Below are 21,351 nucleotides of genomic sequence, written 5' to 3' on the forward strand. Positions count from 1 at the left end.
CTTCTTTTGAAAAATGCCTGTTCATGTCCTTTGTCCACTTTTTAACGAGGTCATTTGGTTTTTTCTCGCTGAGTTGTTTGAGTTCCTTGTGGATTCTGTATGTTAGCCCTTTATCAGATGCAAAAAATATTTGCATCTGATAGTTTGCAAATATGTTTTCCTACAGAATCTGTATTTTGACAAGGTCTCCAGATTAATCATATGCAGGTCATGGTTTGAGAAACACTGGTCTACATGCATGTTTTTCTTGCAAGTTGCAGGTCCCAGAAAGCACTTAATACAGGTCCTGTGTTATCCAGCTATTGCCTAATAAAGCTGTAGGACAACTACTCCAAATCTCAACAGTCTGCAATTATAAGCATGTACTCTCACACTTATGGGTCCGTGGGTCAGCTGAGGTTCAGTAGATCTAGGCAGGGCATGGCTTTAAGCTATGGATTGGGTCTAGGTTTATGCTATGGATCTCCCATTCTTTTGTGACCAGCAGGTTACCTGCCACACATTTCTCTCATGGTGATGGGATTACACCTCAGTCATATCTGTTAACCATTTCATCAGCCAAAACAAGTCACAAGATCCAACAGACTAGCCGAAAAGTGGTCATGGGCTTTGGAGTTGTTTTGATTCCAGTTCTGATCCTCAGTTAAGTCTCTGCCCCTAAGCAAAATCCTTACACTTCTCTACATCTCTGTGTCCCATTCAGTAAAATGGGATAAGAATAGTTAACATCACCAGGGCTGTGTTGAGAAGCTGCTCAGCCTGGCTCTGTGGCCAGAGTCAGGCCAAGAGAAAGGGTGAGTCCCAGAGGGCCCTGCTGCTGAGAAGTTAGAGCTGGAGAAAGCTCTCACATGTCATCCTGTGGGTTGCTCTGGCAGCACATGATTCAGCCCCCACCAAGGGTTGTTTCTGAGTCAAGAAACACACCCATCACTTTCCATCTTTTTTCAGAATGGTTGTCCTTTCACTGCTTACAAATTGTGTGCTACATGGTAGGAATTGTGCCTGCAAATACGTTATTCATCACTCACGGGGCTTGGATGATTTAAGCCTGCAACCACTTTCCGTGATGAAAGGGCACGGTTTCCTACCTTCCTTCCCCAGATGCAACAAGAGAAACAGAACATGCCTGGGAACAGGAGTTCCAAGGCTCTGTGCATATTGTACTTCTTTTTTTTTTTTTTTTTTTTTTTTTTTTTTGAGATGCAGTCTCATTGTGTCACCCAGGCTGGACTACAGTGGCACAATCTTGGCTCACTGCAACCTCCACCTCCTGGGTTCAAGCAAATCTACTGCCTCAGCCTCCTGAGTAGCTGGGATTACAGGCACCCACCACCATGCACGGCTAATTTGTATAGTTTTAGTAGAGACAGGGTTTCACCATGTTGGCCAGGATGGTCTCGATCTCTTAACCTTGTGATCCACCCACCTTGGCCTCCCAAAGTGCTGGGATTACAGGTGTGAGCCAATGTGCCCGTCTTGGCCATACTTCTAACAAGGACCTGCTCAGAGTTACAATTCTTAGGAGTAATACAGTAGAAGACAATTATGTTAACAAATGTCTCACCTTTCCAACTAATGCTGGGATATTCATTGAGTTAGCACGGGAAAGATTGGCACCCATGATTCAATTGCCTCCCCCTGGGTCCTTCCCACAACACATGGGAATTCTGGGAGAAACAATTTGGTTGAGATTTGATTGGGGACACAACCAAGCCATATCATTCCACCCCTGGCCCCTCCAAATTTCATGTCCTAACATTTCAAAACCAATCATGCCTTCCCAACAGTCCCCCAAAGCCTTAATTTATTTCAGAATTAACCCAAAAGTCCACAGTCCAAAGTCTCATCTGAGACAAGGCAAGTCCTTTCTGCCTATAAGCCTGTAAAATCAAAAGCAAGCTAGTTACTTCCTAGATACAATGGGGGTACAGGTATTGGGTAAATACAGTCATTCCAAATGGGAGAAACTGGCCAAAACAGAGGGATTACAGGGCCCAGGCAAGTCTGAAATCTAGCAGGGCAGTTAAATTTTAAAGCTCCAAAATGATCTTCTGTGACTCCAGGTCTCACATCGAGGTGACACTGTTACAAGAGGTGGGTTCCCATGGTCTTGGGCAGCTCTGCCCCCGGGGCTTTGCAGGGTACAGCCTCCCTCCAGCTGCTTTCAGGGGCTGGCATTGAGTGTCTGTGGCTTTTCCAGGCACATGGTGCAAGCTGTTGGTAGATCTACCATTCTGGGATCTGGAGGACAGTGGCCCTCTTCTCACAGCTCCACTAGGCAGTGCCCAAGTAGGGACTCTGTGTGGGGGCTCCGGTCCCACATTTCCCCTCTGCACTGCCCTAGAAGAGGTTCTTCATGAGGACCCTACCCCTGCAGCACACATGAGGTGCCTCCCACGACACATGAGAATTCTGGGAAATACAATTCAATTGAGATTTGAATGGGGACACAGCCAACATATCAACATGCCCTTGGCCCAGCAATTCCACCTGAGTATGTGCCCAACAGAAATCTATTCACTAATGCACTCAAAGACCTAAAAATGAATGTTCATAGCAGCACTGTTTAAAATGGCCCCAACCTGGAAACAACCCCAATGCCATCAACAGAATGGATAATAAGGTAGTTAAGTGTACACAGTGGGAATGAACAAATGACAACTATATGCAACATGCACAGTTTCACAAATGTAATGTTGAGTAAAGGAAACCAGGAACAGTAAAGTACATGCTGGATAATTCTGTTTAGGTAAAGTTCAAAACCAGGAAAAAGGAACCTGTGCTGTTGGAAGAGAGTTACCTTTGTCAAGGAAGTGATGAAAAGGGAGTCCAAGGAGGGCAGCTAAGGTGCTGGTAATGTTTTGCCTCTTGATATAGGCATTGGTTGCCTAGGTGTCTTCAGTTTGTGAAATCTCATTGAGTTATAGAGTTACATATGTGTATATTTCTGTAGGAATATCATATTTCAATTTTAATAAAAGAGTAAAGAATGCAGCAGGCAGGGTACATGGTGTAGAAGAGATGGCTGGTTTTCACTGGGAAAGATTACCCACAGCCCTGGAGTTCACTCTCTGGGCTCCCTGATGTGTGTGCTATCCCACAGATTGTTCTCCAAATTGGAATGAATGCAGGCTAGTTTCAGTATTATGGGGGTGCTCCTCTGCCTCAGGTCCCAGTGCCATTGTTACAACATCAAAGACCAACTGCTGGCTGAGATGCGGTCCATATGAAAAGAGTGACCAGCAAATTTACTGCTTGACTTCATTCCCTTTAAAAGGAACTGGCTCCATGGTCCTCCTTCAAAGCTCAATTGTAGAAATATATCTTCTTTATAGGACATCGTTTACAATAAAGAGGAGCAATAACTTAAAATTTAAAAAAAAAAGAATACTTTGAGAGCACTGTGAGGTGGACATTCCATTTAATAAACATCACTGTGGTTACATTGCCCAGACGTTCCCAGAGGTCCAGCCATGGGCCTGAGAGCCTTCTACTGGACATTGTGACTTTTGGGGACTAATTTGAATTATATTTTTATGCCCTAGCCCTCTCCCTAGGCTCTGAAAGTTCTTAAGAAGGTCATTAATGAGAGGCAATCTACTTCAAACCAGAGGGCCATCTCACTAAAATCAGGCAAAATGGCAAAATTCATAGCCCATTACTCATTAACTTATTTGGAGCTGCGCTTCAGTGGAGTAAACATTTTTTTAAGGGTTGGGGCCAAATTAAACTCCTGGATAAATTATACATAGTTCCCCAATACCCACATGGACATCACTCCACATAATTCCAGTGTGAAAATCTCACAGATTTATTAGCATTTCCAGATACTAGAACTCAACTAGAAAACAGCAAAGTTGTTTTTATGCCTATCAGAAAATGAAGAATGTTATTAACTTTCCAAGAAATAAAAAAGTAAAATTATTTATAACATACAGGATGTTTTTGGCTTCACATGGAGTCTGACCCAGGTGGTGGAGAAAGTCACATCTACAATCAAAATGACCAGCCTCCTGAAAACTGACCAATCCAGAATAATCCTTTCAGGTTCACTCATGATAGCAGTTGATCAGCCCATGGGGGATATGACATTCTAAAGAGTAGCCAAGTCATCCACTTCTGTTTAACCCATTACTCCTGAAAAGGTTCAGCTCTCCATACTTTGCTGGAAAAAGGCTAACAATTCAGTGCATCCTTCCCTGTCTGCTCCCCTCGCTGGTACATTCAGGAAGACACGAACCAGGTGAGACAACTGAGAGCTCCTTACTGAGAGTGTGAAGTGTGATGGTGGCACAACATGCAATTCTGAAGCCATCATGAAATGAGATAAATCTGGGGAATCCACATCAAGTAGAAAAAAACTGGAAACATTTGAAGAGGCATTGGGATCACAAAGAGAGTGAATCTAAACATTGAACAGCAGGTATTAAATAGAAATAATGAAAGGCAGGTTCTTAGGAAAAAATCTATGGCAGACTAGGTATTCAAAGTTCTGTTCCAAGTTCTCCCCAGGAACTCATTGCCCTGAAACTCTGTCTGGTGTGGTTCTCTCATGCCCCACAGTGGTTCTTTCACTTCTTATTCGCCAAGGCCAGGATTAATGCTAAGGTCTGGACTAACCCAATAATGGACATGAATGGCCTTGGCCTTAAGTTTTCAGGGATCCATCTGCAGGGTCCTCCCTGAGATCTGAGAAGGGTTTTACTTACTTCTTTCATCTTAAGGTGAATGCTAGTGGGGGAATTATTGTGGCGTGCCCCGAGAACGTTCTGTGTCTTGGTCCTGACAATCTACATGAAGTACCTTTTGTGCCACCAGGATACGTGGGCACATGACAGGCACTCACATACACAAGGGTCACTGCACGTGGCTGCAGGAATGCCCAGGTTGGACTGAGGCTTCATCTGTGCTCCAACCCGCCTGCACTCCATGGTGAGGCACTCTGTTTAGAAGGCAGGTTGCAGACACTCACCAAATTCTACAATGTTGTTGTTGGCAAGAAAGCCAAGCCCCAATGTCTCATTTCATTGACAAAGAATCTAAAACCTGGAGAAATTAAAAGATTTGGCTAAGACCATACCATTCATTTATCCTACAGCCAGTACCAGAATCCAAAGCAAGTCATCTTTCATGAAGCCACACAACCCCCCATTTCTGAACATCTGTAAAAGTTTTTATAGCCCCGCTTAGCTGAAGAGAATTAGAGTAAACTTACATCTAAAGTGTTGGGATCCTGCTACATGGTGGTTGCTGTTAGGTTGTTACAGGAGCAGAAAAGTAATTAAATGGACATGAATTGTCTCTTTTATTTAATATACAACCAAACTGCAGTCAGGCAAATGAAATAATGTACATATAAGCATTGAGCACTGCCCAGCCACATAGCATTCTACAATTCCATTCATTCATTCAGCACTTTCATATCATGTGGCTGTGATGAGCAGATATTGTGCTAGGCACTGGAGATTCAATAGAGAACAAGCTTATGTTCTAGAAAGAAAACTGACAATAATTGATTCAGAATAAAGAAATTATTATAGATGGTGATAGGTGCTTAAAAGGACATAAACAGGGAGCAAAAGATAGGGAATAACTGGGAGTTCCTACTAAAAGAGGGTGGTCAAGGAAGGACTTGATGGAAAAGTAACACTTGAGTCCTGAGCTGGGGGATAGAGGGACCAGCTCTGCAAAGAACTTGGGAGAGCCAGTCAGGCAGACGGAATCACAAACACCAAAGCCTTGAGGTAGGAAGGACTTTGGCATGACTAAGGGATGGAAAAGAGACTGGAGAACAGTGTGTAAGGAAGAAAGTGGCACATGAACTTGCAGGAAAAAGCAAGGATTTTGCAGGTCATGATAAAGAATACGGCTTTTCTAGGATTGCTGAGGAAGGAGCCATTGAAGAGCTTCTAAATGATGGCTCCATCTGATCAGTGGAGAATGAGAGGGAAGAACATAGATATGTTAGAAAATTTCACAATAATCCAGGTAAGAGGTGATGGGACATGGACCAGGGTAGAGAGGAGTGGATGGATGCAAGACACAGTTCTGAGACAGAGCCAACAGGATATGCTGTTGGATTGCATTTCAGAGTTAAGAAGTGAAGAGTCAAAGACAGCTTCCAGTTTTACAAGGGTAGAGTTCATGTCAGTGGATTTATATGGGACATGTGGAATATGAGATGCCTCTGGGACATGTAAGTGAAGATAATAGCAGGGAGGTTGTCAAGTGGACAGGGAGCTGAGAGTGAGGTGTCATGATGAAAGTGGTAAAAGGAGAACCAACAGGTGTGTCACAGAAGCCAGGGGAGAAGAATGCCTTAAGGAGAGAGGACTTCTATCGAATGCTGCTGTGAGAACAAAAAAGATGAGGCCAGAGAAGTGCCCATTCAACTGGGCAACGCAGCCATGACTGGTGACCTGAATGAGGTCACCAACTGCTCTGCAGTTGCAGAGACATCATGGGAACAGACTCCAGTGTCTATTGGGTAAAGGAACAAATGGAAGGTGAGGAAATGCACACAGAATATACAAATAAGTCTTGCAAAAGTTTTACTATAAAAAGGGGAGATATATGAACATGTGGTCAAAAAAGAGTTTTTGGTTCATGTAAGATCCAGAGGTACCAGGGCATCTGTGATGCTGATGAGAACAACCCAATAGAAAGGGAGAGACTGATGATGCAAAACTGAGAGAGGAGAAATGAGGAGTGAATTCTTCAAGAAGGCAAGAGGCTATGTGTGAGCATTGGCCTTTCACAGAAGCAGGAAAGCTTGTTCTGTGTAGCAATTGAGAAGAGGAAGAAAATGAGCTATGCAGACAGGAGTATAGATAGAGTGATGGTAATAAAAGAGTTACCATCGCATGACTCCTGTTCCATCAGTGAAATATGAAGTGAGGGCAGGAGCACAAGTAGGACGTTTGAGGAGAGAAGATATAAAATGGTCATCTTGGATACTGGAGCAAGTAAGATTGTGAAGGAAGGGCAGCTGGATTTTGGAACAGTGCTTAGTATTCATTTGAGGGTTTGAGGACATGAATCTAAAATAAAGCAAGTTTGTCAAGTTGGATGCTTTTATTGTTCCCATCACCCACCTCCTTGGCTACTAACCTACAGAAGTTGGATCACTGAGTTCAACCAAAATGGAGGTGTTGCCAGTCAAATATATAAGGAGAAGAGAAGGGGGCAAGCAGAGTTGAGGGCCGTTGCAAGGAAATGATTAAAATAAAAGAACATTTGTTGAAGAAGGAAAGTAAAATCAAGGGAAGGCTGAAGGGAGGTGAGAAAATGGCAGTGGCTTGGCGATCTCAATGAGTTTTAAAACTGGAAAAATGAGTTAAAAGAATGGGAAGTGTCTTTATGTAGAAGGTCTACTGACAAAAGGTCTAGGGAAGAGGGTGGTTGAGATGCAGTAGAGGGAAAGGGTATGGGAGGTGAGGAGGTCCAAGAACTGGGGAGGTCATCTAGGTGGATGTTGAAGTCACCAAAAAGGACAAGAGGAGATCAATGGTAAAGAAGACTAAGCCAGAAGCTGGGCGTTTAGATGAACGGAGAATGACCAGAAACTCCACAGAGCAGCTGGAACATCCAGCATCTTGAAAGGAGAAGGATTTGTTTGTTCGGTTTTTGTTTTTATTTTTCAGGAGGAAGGGGAAGAAAAAGTCAGGAGTTAGCCATGGGACCAGGAAGATCCAGGAGAAGGTTGAGGGGATGTTCAGAGAAGTGGAAAATGAGAGATTGATTATCATGGAGGAAAAGCCCGAGAAGGTTCAGTAAAAGGTTTGGGAAGGTGAAGGAGGACAGGCTGAGTCCAATTAATTGTTCAGAGATGTGTAGAATGGAGAGCCTGGTCTCTTGATGGCGCTGGGGAAGCCATGATGGGAATGGTCCTGCGCTTCTCTTGAATGGAGGTGAGACTCTTTGCTCATTGGCATGGTGGCTTCTAGGCTGTTGTTTCTATGCTTATTTAGGTTGGTATAAAAGCATCACATGAGGGGTAGGAATTACTTGAGCCTTGATAGGTGAGGTTGGCAGCCATAGCTTAAGACATCAGGTCCCTTACTGTTCATGTGTGAAGTGGTGGGAGCTGGTAGTTATACATATTTCACCTGATTTTATCTACTTGTTTTTGTCATATACTTAAATAGTCCCTACTATGGGCCAGATACTTTTTTAAGCATTTGATTAATATTGACTTATTTAACCCTCAAAACAACACCTTGAGGTAGGCATTATTATTATCCTCATTTTACACAATAAGTTTAAGTACCTTGCCCAAGTCACACAGATAGCAGAGGTAGAGGCAAGATTTGAACTTTGGCTGTCTGGACACCAGAGTCCATGCTTTTAATCACTGTGACTGCGTGGCTTGGGGAAGAAGTTCCTTGTCTATTACCAAAAAGAACTCTTGCCTTGGAAGTCAGAAGACATAATTTTGAGTCACTAACTGGCTGTGACCATGGGCACAACATTTAACATCTTTCACCCTCAGCTTTCTTAGTGGTCAGTTCCATGCAGTCATTCAGGGACCCAGGATGATGGAGGCCCTGATGTCTTCTTAACAATCCCAGCTCAGAAGTGACACACATCACTTCTGCTCACATAGATCATCCTTTGATGCAGGATGACTTGGAAATGTATTCCCTGATAAGGGTTGCCTCCAGCTTGGCACAAAACACGTATTTTTGGTAGAAAGCTAGCCCTCTCTGCCTCATTACTCAATATGGCTTATGCTTTTAAGATTCCGCAGTGTTCCACACTTAGGGCTGTCCTCTTAGCTGTTTGTCTTATTCCTGCATGACCTCTAGGTCTCTCTTATTATAAAAGTAGTAAAACGACCATCTGAATGCCATTGACTGCCATGCATCCCCTCACTTTTTCAAATATAAGCTATGAATAAAAAAAAATTAGCCCTTCACTAATGCCAAAACCTAGGGAAGAAATTAAGCATGCCCAGAATTTTAAGCTATATCCATCACCGTTAAGCATCTGTTTGCACTATGTCTATCCATTAACTAATCAGCAAAACATAGTTTCAGTAGGAATTGTTACAACCCATTTGATATGGAATGACAAGATTTAGAGGTTCAGAGTATTTCTGCAGTTAGAATAGCAGGCACAGTTTTCCTGAAATAGTTAGATATTTGAAGGGAAGATGGAATCGTTTCTCAATTTTCCAGATAATATGTTTGCTTAGTGGAATGAGGATAGACCTCAATGCTCATGGTATTTGCAGAAGGGAGTGTTTGTCTGTTACCACATCTCCAATGTAGGCATTGGTGATTCATCTGCAGGTCAGAAAGAGAGCCCTGTTAGCCAGTTTAGGAAGGTCACATTTATAGACAAATCCAAACAAGGTACTTTGCTATCCTCTCTTTTGTTCACAGACAGACAAGATAAACCTAGGCGGAGAGAAAACTTGCCTCAATCTTGGATTAAATGCAGAGGTCTGCTTGCACATTCCAAGGTCAAACTAAAAGTCTACAAGAGCAGGAGACTTGATTCAAAACAGTTCGTCTCTGACTGGTTTTCATGTGGGCAGAGGGGACTCTCTCGACACTAAGATGACCACAGCTCACATAGAGGTGTCAGCTGAAATATGGAGGATTACCACTACTGTAGAAGATGTCCTATGCAAAAAAAAACAAGCATAAGCTAATGTAAATATATAGTGGTCACTTATTCAGACATTACATGTCCTAAAGTCCTACAAATTATTTGGTAAGGCAGCTTTGTGATTTGTTTTCACACAGCAAGATGACTAGTGAAAAGAATTTAATGATAAGCAAACACATTACATATAAAAACATATTAAAGATATTTATTTAGCATGAAGTCTTATGCCAGTTCACAGGCATGGTATTACCTTTACTATATACTTCCATAATTTAAACACAGAAAAAGAGATAATGTGGTTTCTCAAAAATCCTTGGCCAGGTTTTGACCCCATTTTCTATTGAGAAGACATGTCCCCCTTTTCATTCCCCTAGAAGCAAACTACCTATGCAAAAGTCAAAAGTGAGTAAAATGTGTAAAAGGGAAAGGTATGTTTCACCTAAATGTCATATTCAGAAACATCTGCCTTGCCTGGTGTATATGGCATTAATTTCCTGCCAGTTTTCTATTGGAAGGCCCCCCTGAGTCTTTTGGAATTGAACATCAGGTCATGTTTCTTTAATCAACCCTAGGAAACAATCAAAGAAAGGAGTGGTGGAGAGGTTTCTTTTTATAAAATGTTCCTAAAGTCAAAAAAGTCTAGAAGAAAGAACATGCACAACTTTGGACCATGAGTCTGGCATTTTAATACCAAAAAGCACTTATTCCCTGCCACCCCGTGTTGGTTAAATATCTTCCTTCTTGTATTAGTTATCTATTGCTGTATAACAAATTACCCCATACTTATGCTACCCCGTAGCTGCTCAAAAGAACACACGTTTATTATTTCAGAACTTCCGTGGGTCAGCAATTCAGACACAGCTTACCTGGATCCCTTGGCCCATGGTCTCTCACAGGCTACAGTAAAGGTAGCCCTCAGTTCCTTGCCATGTGGGCCCCTCCGTGGTGCAGCTCCCAGGATGGCAGCAGAATTTATCAAAGCAGCTAAGTGAATAAAGCCAGAAAAAGAGTATGAGCAAGACAAAATCCACAGTTTTTGTCGCCTAATCTCAGTGATATTCCATCATGTTTGCCATACCCTATTTGTCAGAAGCAAGTCATTTGCTCCATCCCACACTCAAAGGGGATTGCACAAGGCTGTGTATTCCAGGAGACAGGGTCATTGAGGGCCATTTCAGAAGCTGCCTGCCATACTCCCCTCCACATGTACCTGCCCATTCCTGTGTGTCCCAATAGTGATAGTTCCCCTGCACACTCTAGTGTAGTTACATGGGTCCTTACTTTTCCAGATTTCCTTAATTCCTTCATTTTATTTCATTTCTCGTTTCTCTCCTTTCATGTCAATTCAAAATAATACTTAGTTTCATCTTCTAAACTGTTGCTGTCCTCTGCTCAAAAACTTCCAATCATTCCCCTTTCCATGCCTCAAAACAGATACTGAGGAACTCCATATCTGGAACTGACCCACCTTTCCTGCCCCTCAATTTACAGGCTGCATTTTCAGCCAAATTAGACTCTCACTATTCCTTGTACCCACCCACTCCGATGTTCTTTGCCCTCTTTCCAGTTGCAAAAATTCTGGACAGGCCACAAAAGCTTTTCTGTGGGCTGGGCACTGAGGCTCACGCCTGTAATCCCAGCACTTTGGGAGACTGAGGTGGGCAGATCACTTGAAGTCAGGCGTTCCAGACCAGCTGGCCAACATGGTGAAATCCCGTCTCTACTGAAAATACACACAAAAAAATTAGCCGGGCGTGGTGGCACACACCTGTAATCCCAGCTACTCGGGAGGCTGAGGCAGGAGAATCACTTGAACCCACGAGGCGGGGGTTGCAGTGAGCCAAGATCGTGCCACTGCACTTTAGCCTGGGCAACACAGCGAGACTCCGTCTCAAAAAAAAAGCTTTTCTGTGAACTGTCGAGGTAGAAATGGGCTGACTTCTGGACCCTCACAGCATGGTTCATCCACTGAGTGAATATTGCATTCTTCCTGCTCCATGCCTATCTGTGGGTACAAAGCATCCCTACTCTCCACACTGCCTGCCAGGACAGAGGAAGGGCCATGTGACCAGCAATCGTAGCTTACTCCTGTTACACCCATGGCGTGCAGTGTAGCTACTTGCATATGGCAAGTGCCCAAGAAAGTCTGGAAGGTCAGGAAGTGTTGTGCTTTCCAAAATGCCTTCACCACATTTAAGGAGGCAGAGCAGATACTGTTTTTTCATTTTATAGATGAGAAACCTGAGACCCAGAAAGTTTACCTACTTCCCTGAAATGGACGATGGCAGAGCCATGATTAAATTCCCAAGTTCTAAGACCTTGTCCAATCCCCCAATGCCCTGGCCTTATAAGAAGAAAATAACTGATTTGGGATTCTCCATTCATACCTTTTCTTTTTTCTTTTCAATGTAAAACCACCTGACTGAACTTGGTTTTTAATAAAGCAATTTAGAGTCACTTGATAACTCCTGCATTGTAATTAATTTCCTTCTCTCTCTTTTTTTTTTTAAACATTTCCAGGGGAAAGAAGGGAGCAAGACAGAGATTTAAAAAAAAAAAAATAGTGCCAGGCCCAGTGGCTCATGCCTGTAATCCCAGCACTTTGGGAGGCTGAGGCGGGTGGATCACCTGAGATCAGGAGTTAGAGACCAGTCTGGCCAACATGGTGAAACCCCATCTCTACTGAAAATACAAAGCCAGGTGTGGTGGCACATGCTTGTAGTCCCAGCTACTTGGGAGGCTGAGGCAGGAGAATCACTTGAACCCAGGAGGCAGAGGTTACAGTGAGCCGAGATCGCACCATTGCACTCCAGCCTGGACAAAAAAAATGTGAATCTCCATCTCAAAAAAAAATAAGAAGAGATTTAGAGACAGAAAGAGGGCCTGGGTCTGCAATTTCTTGTTCTTCTGTGAAGTAAACTTTTCAACTTAACAAAAACACAGCATCAGGAAATGTTGTGTCTTTAAGTGTCAGCGTGTCCCTCCTGACCCCTGATTCATGTCTGCCCATCTGATGAAGTTATCAGTAGCTTGTAGCCTATACAGGTCAGGAGGGTTCCAATGACCCAGGACACCTTCACCGGATGCCGTGGCTGAAACCACAGCATTTCTGACAGCAAAGTGAGGGGTGTGTGTGTGTGTCTGTGTGTGTGTAGGTAGGTACACAACTTAAAAGAGAGACTTTAGCATGAGGGATAATTATTTCTCAAAACCCACCATCTAGGCCTCTGTAGGCAATATTTTGAATTCAAAATGACTTTCAGCCAAGTCGTGTTTGCACCTGGGAACTGTGAAAAGTATTGAAAGCTTCATAAAGGAGATGAAACCTGACCACGACAGGAAGTGACTTACAGCCCCTGAGGCTCAGATGTATTGACATAAGGTAGTGAAGTAGGAAAGAATTATGGTTTTCAAAAAGAAGTAGGATCTTGGTTTCTCTTTTATCCCAGTATGATGTGTGTGTCCTAGAACAAAATCCTCTAACCACAGTGCAAAAGTGACATTCATGCAACAGGAGTGGTCTAAATCGCTTGCCTTTGTGGGTCTGATACAGAGGAAAGTCAGAATTTCCTCTATGACTTGTTCATCGTGTGTCAGTATTGTGGTTTCCAAGTGCTGTGCAAACCTGATTTTCCAAGTTCCAGGTGGGCTATGTGGGTGATGGCAGCGTCCAAAAGTGCGGAAGAAATGAGCTAGAGCCAGCAAGTTACTTGGAGACTGAGGTTGTGGCTGCCCAATTCATAGTAGTACATTTCTTTGTGTGCACAAATTGTCAGATATTCTTATTCTCTAGCATTTATTCACTTGATTCTTCTTTATGAACATTTCTTGTTGCTCCACTTGAAGCAACAAGGGATCTGATGTCCAGCAGCAGGTGATTATACAAAAAGCTGAGTATGAACTGCATTGCTGGTGTGTGAACTGTCTTGGAAGAACCGTGTCACTGGAAAATTTGATATTCTTTTGAAAAGATGATGGGCCTTACCAGTGAGATGTCTCCACTCCAGAGGAAGCTATTTTTTTAATGCAACACCTTGCCTGACATACTGCTTCAAGATCAATCTCAGGAGAATCTTGAGTTTAGCAAAAGCATTCTGCACCATTTCCCAGCAAGCGATTTCATGATAAATAAGACCATTGAACTTTACCTCTTGAGCCAGGCCTCATGATACTAATTTCTACCAGTGTTCTTCACATGTACCCGGGGTGAAATGTGCTCAGTTTGTTTTCCCCTTTCAGTTCACTTCTTTTCCTCTCCTTCATCTGAAACCCAGTGTTAGAGGGACAGTTTGAAACAACCTGAAGGGATGGCATATGATGACTTTTGAGGCCGTTCCCTTGATCCCCAGATGTTTCCCTGTTCTGCATGACCTGCCATTTGGGGGTGAGCGGGGGAAGCCAGTGGAATAAATATATTTCTATCTGCAAAACCGAGCACTGGCTTTGAATTAACATGAAGGGACAAATGGAAAGCAAGGTGAAAGTATATGATGTAAGAGAGTTGATCAACATGAAAATACTGGTAGAAAGTGCTGTAACTTCTTAAGCTGCTTGTACGGAGAAAAAGCTGTTTATGTTTAGGTAAGATTGGCTAAACATCATGGGCCAAGTTCAGGCCCCACGTACATGTGGTCAGGTCAGGAGCCCTGCAAAGAACCTGTTGCCTTTATCCAAATATTACTCATTGTTGGGTAGAATTTTTTAGGATGATTTTTGAAAAGATAAATAAAATAAGGACACAAAGATCTGGGGGGAAAAAGCCAAATCTCATGGGAATCAGGGTTCCTAATGATCTTCTGTTCTCCCCACCACTGAAAGGTACTGAAAACAGGCAGGAGGGAGATCAGCTGCGAGCCTGCCCATTTCACAGATGGAACAGGGCTGAAGAGCTGGTGCAGCCATTCCGGGCCAGCCTCCCCTGCCTCCCACCCCTAGTTCTGCCAGCAGACCACTGCCGCCAGACGTGAAACACGGGCAGGCCAACTGGAACCCTTCCGTGCCCCAGGTGGACAGACACGACAGGACCACACGGAGTCCATTCTTCTCCAGCAAAGTAGTGATGTGTTCCAGGCAAAAACCCAATCGAGGATGTTTTGGCCCAAAGGAAACATTTACAACCAAATTATACACCTAGGAAAATAAACGAGCTTTCATTTTGGAAGGAAACCCTGCCAGGCTCTTTATTATTTACACCACAGTCATAAAGTTGGTTTTAATCTCTGTAGTGGAATGCTGCTGAATTGGCCAACTGGCAGGCTCTGGTGGTTCGAGTGCGGACCACTTTGCCTTTCGGAACACACAATGGGAAGCAAAGGGAAGTACTTCTCCTGAACCATTTTTCTCAGGCTCCATCATTTTTTGTTTTGTTTTGTTTTGTTCCCTGGCATATTCATTACAACTTTAAAGCAGACTCCTTTCTGCATTCTCTTTTCCTTTTTTCTCATTTGCAAGAATTCCTGGGGCCTTCCAGAAAAAGGCTTAATGTAATGTTTCCTTTCCAAATTGATGAAAATCCAGGAGGAGGCCCAAGAAAGTCTATAATGGATTTCCATTGATCGCTTCCAGGGGAACTGGATATGAAAGTTCACAGTGAACAGAAGAGAAGAGCTATCAAGCATGTTCTCTTTTTCTACCTTAACAAAGAATTCTGGAGATGGAAAACTGCTGGTAGTCTGCTCCCAGCGTTCATGCCATGAAGCGACCACGTTGATAGGGTAGCCAGGAGGCTTAGGATTTCTGGGATGGCCTGGGTTTCAAATATTTTATACCATTATCAGATTATACACTGGGTACTCTGTCCAATTTTAGGTTTGGAATAAAGAGGGCCCCTACTAGCTTTCAAGGATGTGGCTGGGTGCTTTCAGTTAGGAAACTCCTTTGATAAGGCTCAGAGTCGATTCAGCTTGCAGAGAATTTCACACGTACTGAAGACGTGAGAATGAAGTCCTTGGGGGCGTATGGAGTTTTAGCAAACAGAGCAGGAAAGGAGCCAGTAATGGGCAAGGCTTTGGTCCTCATTGATTGGGCAAACCATGGCAACACAGTTAAGCATGCCAAGCAGCTTCCAAAACTTGCTGCACATTGGAATCGCCTGGGGATCTTTTTAAGGTCCTGGTGCCTGGACCCTTCACCAAACTCCCTGTCTGATTTATATATGGTTTGGGATGTGACTGAGGCATCAGGATGTACATTTGGGAACCCCTGCTGTGGATTGTAAGCTCCATGAGGGTAAGATCCATGTCTATCTTGCTCCCTATTGTATTCCAGTCTTTGGAATGGAGTAATTGGCTCTCAGTAATTACATATTGAATGACTAAATGGATACATGCCCTGCAGCTCATCTGCTCACACATCATCAAAATGAATCCCAGCTAATTAGGTGATTTCAGCTTTTAAGTATGTTGGGTGGTTTAGGATGAGTGTGGCTTACAATCTAGGTCTCCTTTGCCCCCATCTATTTTACCCTCTGCTTCTCCCTACTGAAAACATCCTGAGAATTATTTTATCATCTCTTCATATGCCACTTTTAATATTCATGACCTGGCAATTTTATAACTTATGACCATTGATTGCTTTGCATTTTCCATAAGTCAGGAATTTATACCTTAGCTGTTCTGCTCCTCGGATTTCTGCCTCCCTCCCTACAATACTTTAATTATTCAGAGATCAACCCAGTCATTTTTGGCCAGCAAAGCCCTGGGGATTTCTTTCACCCAGTAGTTGAATGGTGAGCACTTGTCCTCTCCTTCTGATGTTGAAGGTTTTCACTTCCCGCTCCCTGCCTCCATTCCATCTCACCCCCCTTCCACAGGCATTGAATTCTGGCAGTGGATAAGTCAGCTTTTATTGTAAAAATGTTTATGGAGACTGTCAGTTCTTAACCTTCAAACTGAACCATGCTGTTTGTATTTTTCCAAGTGATGGAGAGTGTGAAGGACTAATGAAAATGGAGCGTGAAGAGATCAAACATGTGTCGTGGAATCTCTGTTCAAAACCCAGAATGGGAGAAAGTCCACTTTGTGGGGGAAGGCAGAATTCTGGGGATGGGATCCTCTGTGAGTCAGGCTCAGGGCCTGAGATCATGATCTGGCATGAGAGAAAGTGAGGTGCAGGGAGCAAGGGGACCAGCGTGGTATGTGGGAGGTAAAGATCATAAGACTTTCTCTTTGGAGAAGCTAGAGCTAGAAATATATTTCCTTTGGTCAGAGAGCAAGCAAGAGTTGTAACAGACTCTATCTTCTGACCTTCTCGAGCCTTCTTTCAAAAGTCAGGATTTTGAAAGAAGCCATTCATAAGTTTGTATAGCATGCCATGTTGGAGAACTTTTTGCTTACCGTGTGACTTTTCTGTATGCCACTGGGGAGGGTGAGCACTTAGAACTTGGAGCCGAACTCTTAGTAACTGAATACCCAGGACTCTGGTTAAAAATGGGTTTGGCTCTACCTTAAAATTCAATCTGTATATCTGCAGACTTGGGGAGTAAGTGGGAGAGTCCAAGCTGAAGCAAGCAAATGACATGTTCACAGGGAGAGGTATAAATTTGCTGTAGGAAAGCAAAGCTCTGGTTGCTACATGAGCTTTCCAGTTGGGGGCTGTGAGATTTATCTGAAAAGAGCATTTTCTTGGGTTGGATTCTTGGCAGCAGTTGGCCCTGTCTATGGAGCCTTAAGACACAAGAGTGTGAATGGATCCCTCAGGCCTCTTTTCTGGAAGATGTCCCTGGAAGAACAAGGAGCAAGTGCACAAGGGAGATGATGAATGAATGCAGCTCAGGAAGTTATGCTTTTTCCTTGGAGTAGGGACCATTTGGCTTTGATGATGGCTGCTGCGTACATACTGGGAACCAGTAGATTGTCCTTCTTCACCTTCATACATGAATCATTGCTTTAATCAGGAAAACTACAAGTTAGGTGTTGGATGGTCTGAGATTTATCCTTGCTGATGGGTTCATCGTGGGGAGGCTTTTGCAGCATCAGAGAGCTTTTCAGTATAAAGGGACGCCATCTTGGCTGGGCACAGTGGCTCACACCTGTAATCCCAAAACTTTGGGAGGCCAAGGCAGGCGGATCATTTGAGGTCTGGAGTTCAAGACCAGCCTGACCAACATGGTGAAACCCCGTCTCTACTAAAAATACAAAAAAACGTTAGCTGGGTGTGGTGGCGTGCACCTGTAGTCCCAGATACTCAGGAGGCTGAGGCAGGAGAATCGCTTGAACACAGGAGGCAGAGGTTACAGTGGGCCAAGATTGCACCACTTGCACTCCAGCCTGGGCGACAGAGCGAGACTCTGCCTCAAAAAAAAAAGAGGAGCCATCTTAAAACCATGATGATAGTAACTTGACCTTTGGGGCAACTGAAGGAAACTGTTTTTCTCCACTCTCTCTTGTCTCTCACCTTCTGTCTTCCCACTTCTCTAATTTACTGACAGATAATTTCTCCTCTCTCTTAGGCCCACCTGGGGTCCCCAGCCCCCCTCTCAGATCTTGCTTAATCTTCTGCCAGACATCTGAGGTAGAAAAGTTTATCTCATCCATTAGCCAATCTGGAACCAACCTGTCCTTTCCCATGGACATGTGTGGCTTAATTAGAGACAGACACACAGCGAGGGAGAAATCAGTTGGACGCCCGTTGCTGCACCATTTGGGATACTTGCTACCCAAGCAGGCCTGGCAAAGCTAGCATTTATTGGCACAGGGCAAAGCAGGAAGGAACCAAGTCTCACAGTTCATCCTCCACCTTTAGGGTTTTTGATCTTCTCACCCTACGTGTTGATCTCTTATGTCACTTGCTCAGTGTGCAGCTTCCTTCACCCAGGGACCTGGAGGGTGAGGAGCTCTGCCTTCCCTCACAGTGTTATCATAGGGCATCCCTGAGGAGTGGGTGACCACTCAGAGGGTCTCCTCAGGCTGGATAGGATGCCTTGGAGCTCATTCGCTGTTGATCTGATTATGCTTTTCCAAGATAAAAGTGCACTCTTTGAGAGCCCTGTGTTTCCTGGAAAGCATCTCCCATTGCCAAAGTACCATTCAGAATGATAGCTCCTTACCGACTGTCAGCCTCTGTTCCTCACCTTCTCTTGGTGAGAGCAGAGGTTCTCAGGTGTGAGCCTGCAGAGAATCTCCAGGAGGCCTTGCTCAAACACCTGCTGCTGGGCCCCACCCTAGAAGCTCTGATTCCACAGGGGATAGGACCCGAGAATCAGCATTTTAAACACATTTCCAGGTGATTCCAACACTGCTGGCCTGGGACCCCCATTTTGAGAACACATTAATTAAATTAATAACTCAGTGTCATTACCAGTTTTTCTGTGAGCTCAGTTAGGAAACAATGGGCTAGTGCAGATATCTTAAAATTAAAAAAACAAAGCTAAAATTAAAATAACACATACACATCCATATCCGTATATATATAAATATATGTGTATGTTTATACACACACGTAAAAACACACTTATAAATGTGTATTTATGGGCCAGGCACAGTGACTCATGCCTATAATCCCAGCACCTTGGGAGGCCGAGGTTGGCAGATCACTTGAGGTCAGGAGTTAAAGACCAGCCTGGCCACATAGCAAAACCCCATCATCTCTACTAAAAAAAAAAAAAAAAAAAAAAAAGTATATATATGTATATATATACATATATATATACAAACATTAGACATGGTGGTACATGCCTGTAATCCCAGCTACTTGGGAGACTGAGGCAGGAGAATCACTTGAACCCAGGAGGGGGAGGTTGCAGTGAGCCAAGATCACATCACTGCACCCCAGTCTGGGCGACAGAGCAAAACTCCATCTCGAAAATAAATAAATAAATAAATAAATCAAATGTGTATTTATATCTGCAAATATATATTTATATTTATATAACCATATACATATACTTTAAATATGTATATATATAAGTATAAACAGATGTACGTACAAATAGAAAATATTTGAATTCATATTTGACCTTGAAGAAAAGCAAGCAGATTCAGAAAATGTTCAGAATCAGAATTGAATTCAAGAGAGCAAAATACCTGCCCCCCGCATCTCCTGCTGAGCCTTGTTTCTGCACCTGCTTCCTAAACCCCTGCTGCTCTCTATTGCTCTGCCAGGGCTGCTCCTTGGTGCACTTGCTGGGTGCTCAGTGGTGACTTGGTCGCAGGCAGGTGGCAGGAGCTGTTGGTACCTCCAGCACAGTCTCTACATTCTCTTTCTGGGCAAAGGGAGAAGCTGGGCACTACCCATGATATCACTCAGAGGCAGATGACTGTGCCATCCTGTGCCAGGACTTGGGGTCACTACACAAGTAAGGGCCAACACAGGAACGGAGCCAGGGAGAAATTTTCCACCTCTGCCAGAGCTTCTTCTCATCCTCCCACATCCCAGAATCCACACATGGTTCGAGAGATGTAGGAGGAGTCAACTGTGGCCACACTTATTGGGCATTGAAATCCTGTTTGTCATTCCTTCCTTTTCCATCTATTCATTGTCCCTTCCATTCATTCAGAGAGCATTTAGTGAGGTCCTACTCTGTACTGGGCTCTAGTCCAAGTGCTGAGGCACAGAAGTGACAGAACAGACATGGTCCCTGCCTCATGGTTCTGACATCCTGGTAGGGGCCACAACACAGAAGAAAGCCCATAAATAGAATAATTTCAGCTAATAAATACTACAAATTAAATAAGCAGAATGATATAGGGGAGCTTTTAAAGGATGGGAAAGAACACTGGTTATATAAGATGATCAGGGAAGTCCTCTCTCTGGTGGTGACATTTAAGCTGAGACTTGAAGGATAGAAGAGAGAATGATGGCAACCTGGACTAGGACAGTGGCAGAGGAATTTGAAAAAAATGGATACAATGCTCTTTTTGTTGTTAGCAAGTAATAAAGGACTTGAAGATGTTAACATGGCTAATATAATTTACCCCATTGTACAGTTGAGTTTACAGTTCAGTCATTATTTGTGTGTGTGTTTTTAGCCAGAAACTGGACAAAAATGAATAAATGTCCAATAATGTATAGAAAAAGAAAAGAAGTATGTATATGGTAGAGAAGTAACGAGGAGCAAGGAGGGATTAACTCTGCTGAAGATCACGGAAGGTTTACAGAGAAGTCAGTATCTGAATACGGTTTTAAAGGATGCATAGGAGTTTTCTATATGGATAAAGGAAGGAAAGACTTTGCAGGTAGAGTAGACAGAAAGAAGTGTGACACTAGCGCATCTATTAGCACTTGTAAGCCTCTATATGAATTACAACAAGTCATTCCCTCTGGGAAGACAATATCCCTTCCTCCGGTCTCAACTTCAGCCATTACTTGCCCCCTCACCAGACATCTTTGCACCATGCACAAATTGTACAATGTACATGGCATGGTAGACCTAAGTGAAACTGCAAGGGGTCCACTGTGCCCCTGCCTATCAGCTTTGAAATCCTGTTTGTTCATCCAGCCAGCCAACCAGCCATTCATTCATTCAAAGGATATTTAGTAAAGTTCGTGGGTTTTTTGGGTTGAGACTGCAGTTACAAAAAGGGAAAGACAGTTTGTAATTTAGTCCTGGAAAACCGTGAAGATCCACCAGGCAGTGACACCCAAGCAGCCAGTAGGAGAGCATCAGGCTGGGAGTTTGAAACCCTGTGTCCTGTGCCCTGGCTCATGTGCCACCCTCCTCTTCAAAGATCCTCTAGAGGCCCGGCGTGGTGGCTCACACCTGTAATCCCAGCACTTTGGGAGGCTGAGGTGGGCAGA

General features: G+C 43.6%; 1 protein-coding gene and 1 long non-coding RNA gene across 2 annotated transcripts in view; one reads left to right on the top strand and one right to left on the bottom strand.

Annotated features, from left to right (window-relative positions):
* Positions 1 to 21,351, top strand: part of ISM1 (isthmin 1) — an 80,578-nt gene that overhangs the window by 14,373 nt on the left and 44,854 nt on the right. The gene's annotated exons all lie outside the window — the stretch shown is intronic.
* On the bottom strand, positions 2,676 to 4,944 carry LOC112130376 (uncharacterized). The gene is made up of 3 exons (XR_002912652.3): positions 4,710 to 4,944; positions 4,241 to 4,361; positions 2,676 to 3,365 (listed from the first exon to the last, which is right to left on the bottom strand). It is a non-coding gene; the product is annotated as an uncharacterized LOC112130376 (long non-coding RNA).

Source organism: Pongo abelii, chromosome 21 (assembly GCF_028885655.2).
Source record: "Pongo abelii isolate AG06213 chromosome 21, NHGRI_mPonAbe1-v2.0_pri, whole genome shotgun sequence".
In the NCBI taxonomy this organism is placed as follows: Eukaryota; Metazoa; Chordata; class Mammalia; order Primates; family Hominidae; genus Pongo; species Pongo abelii.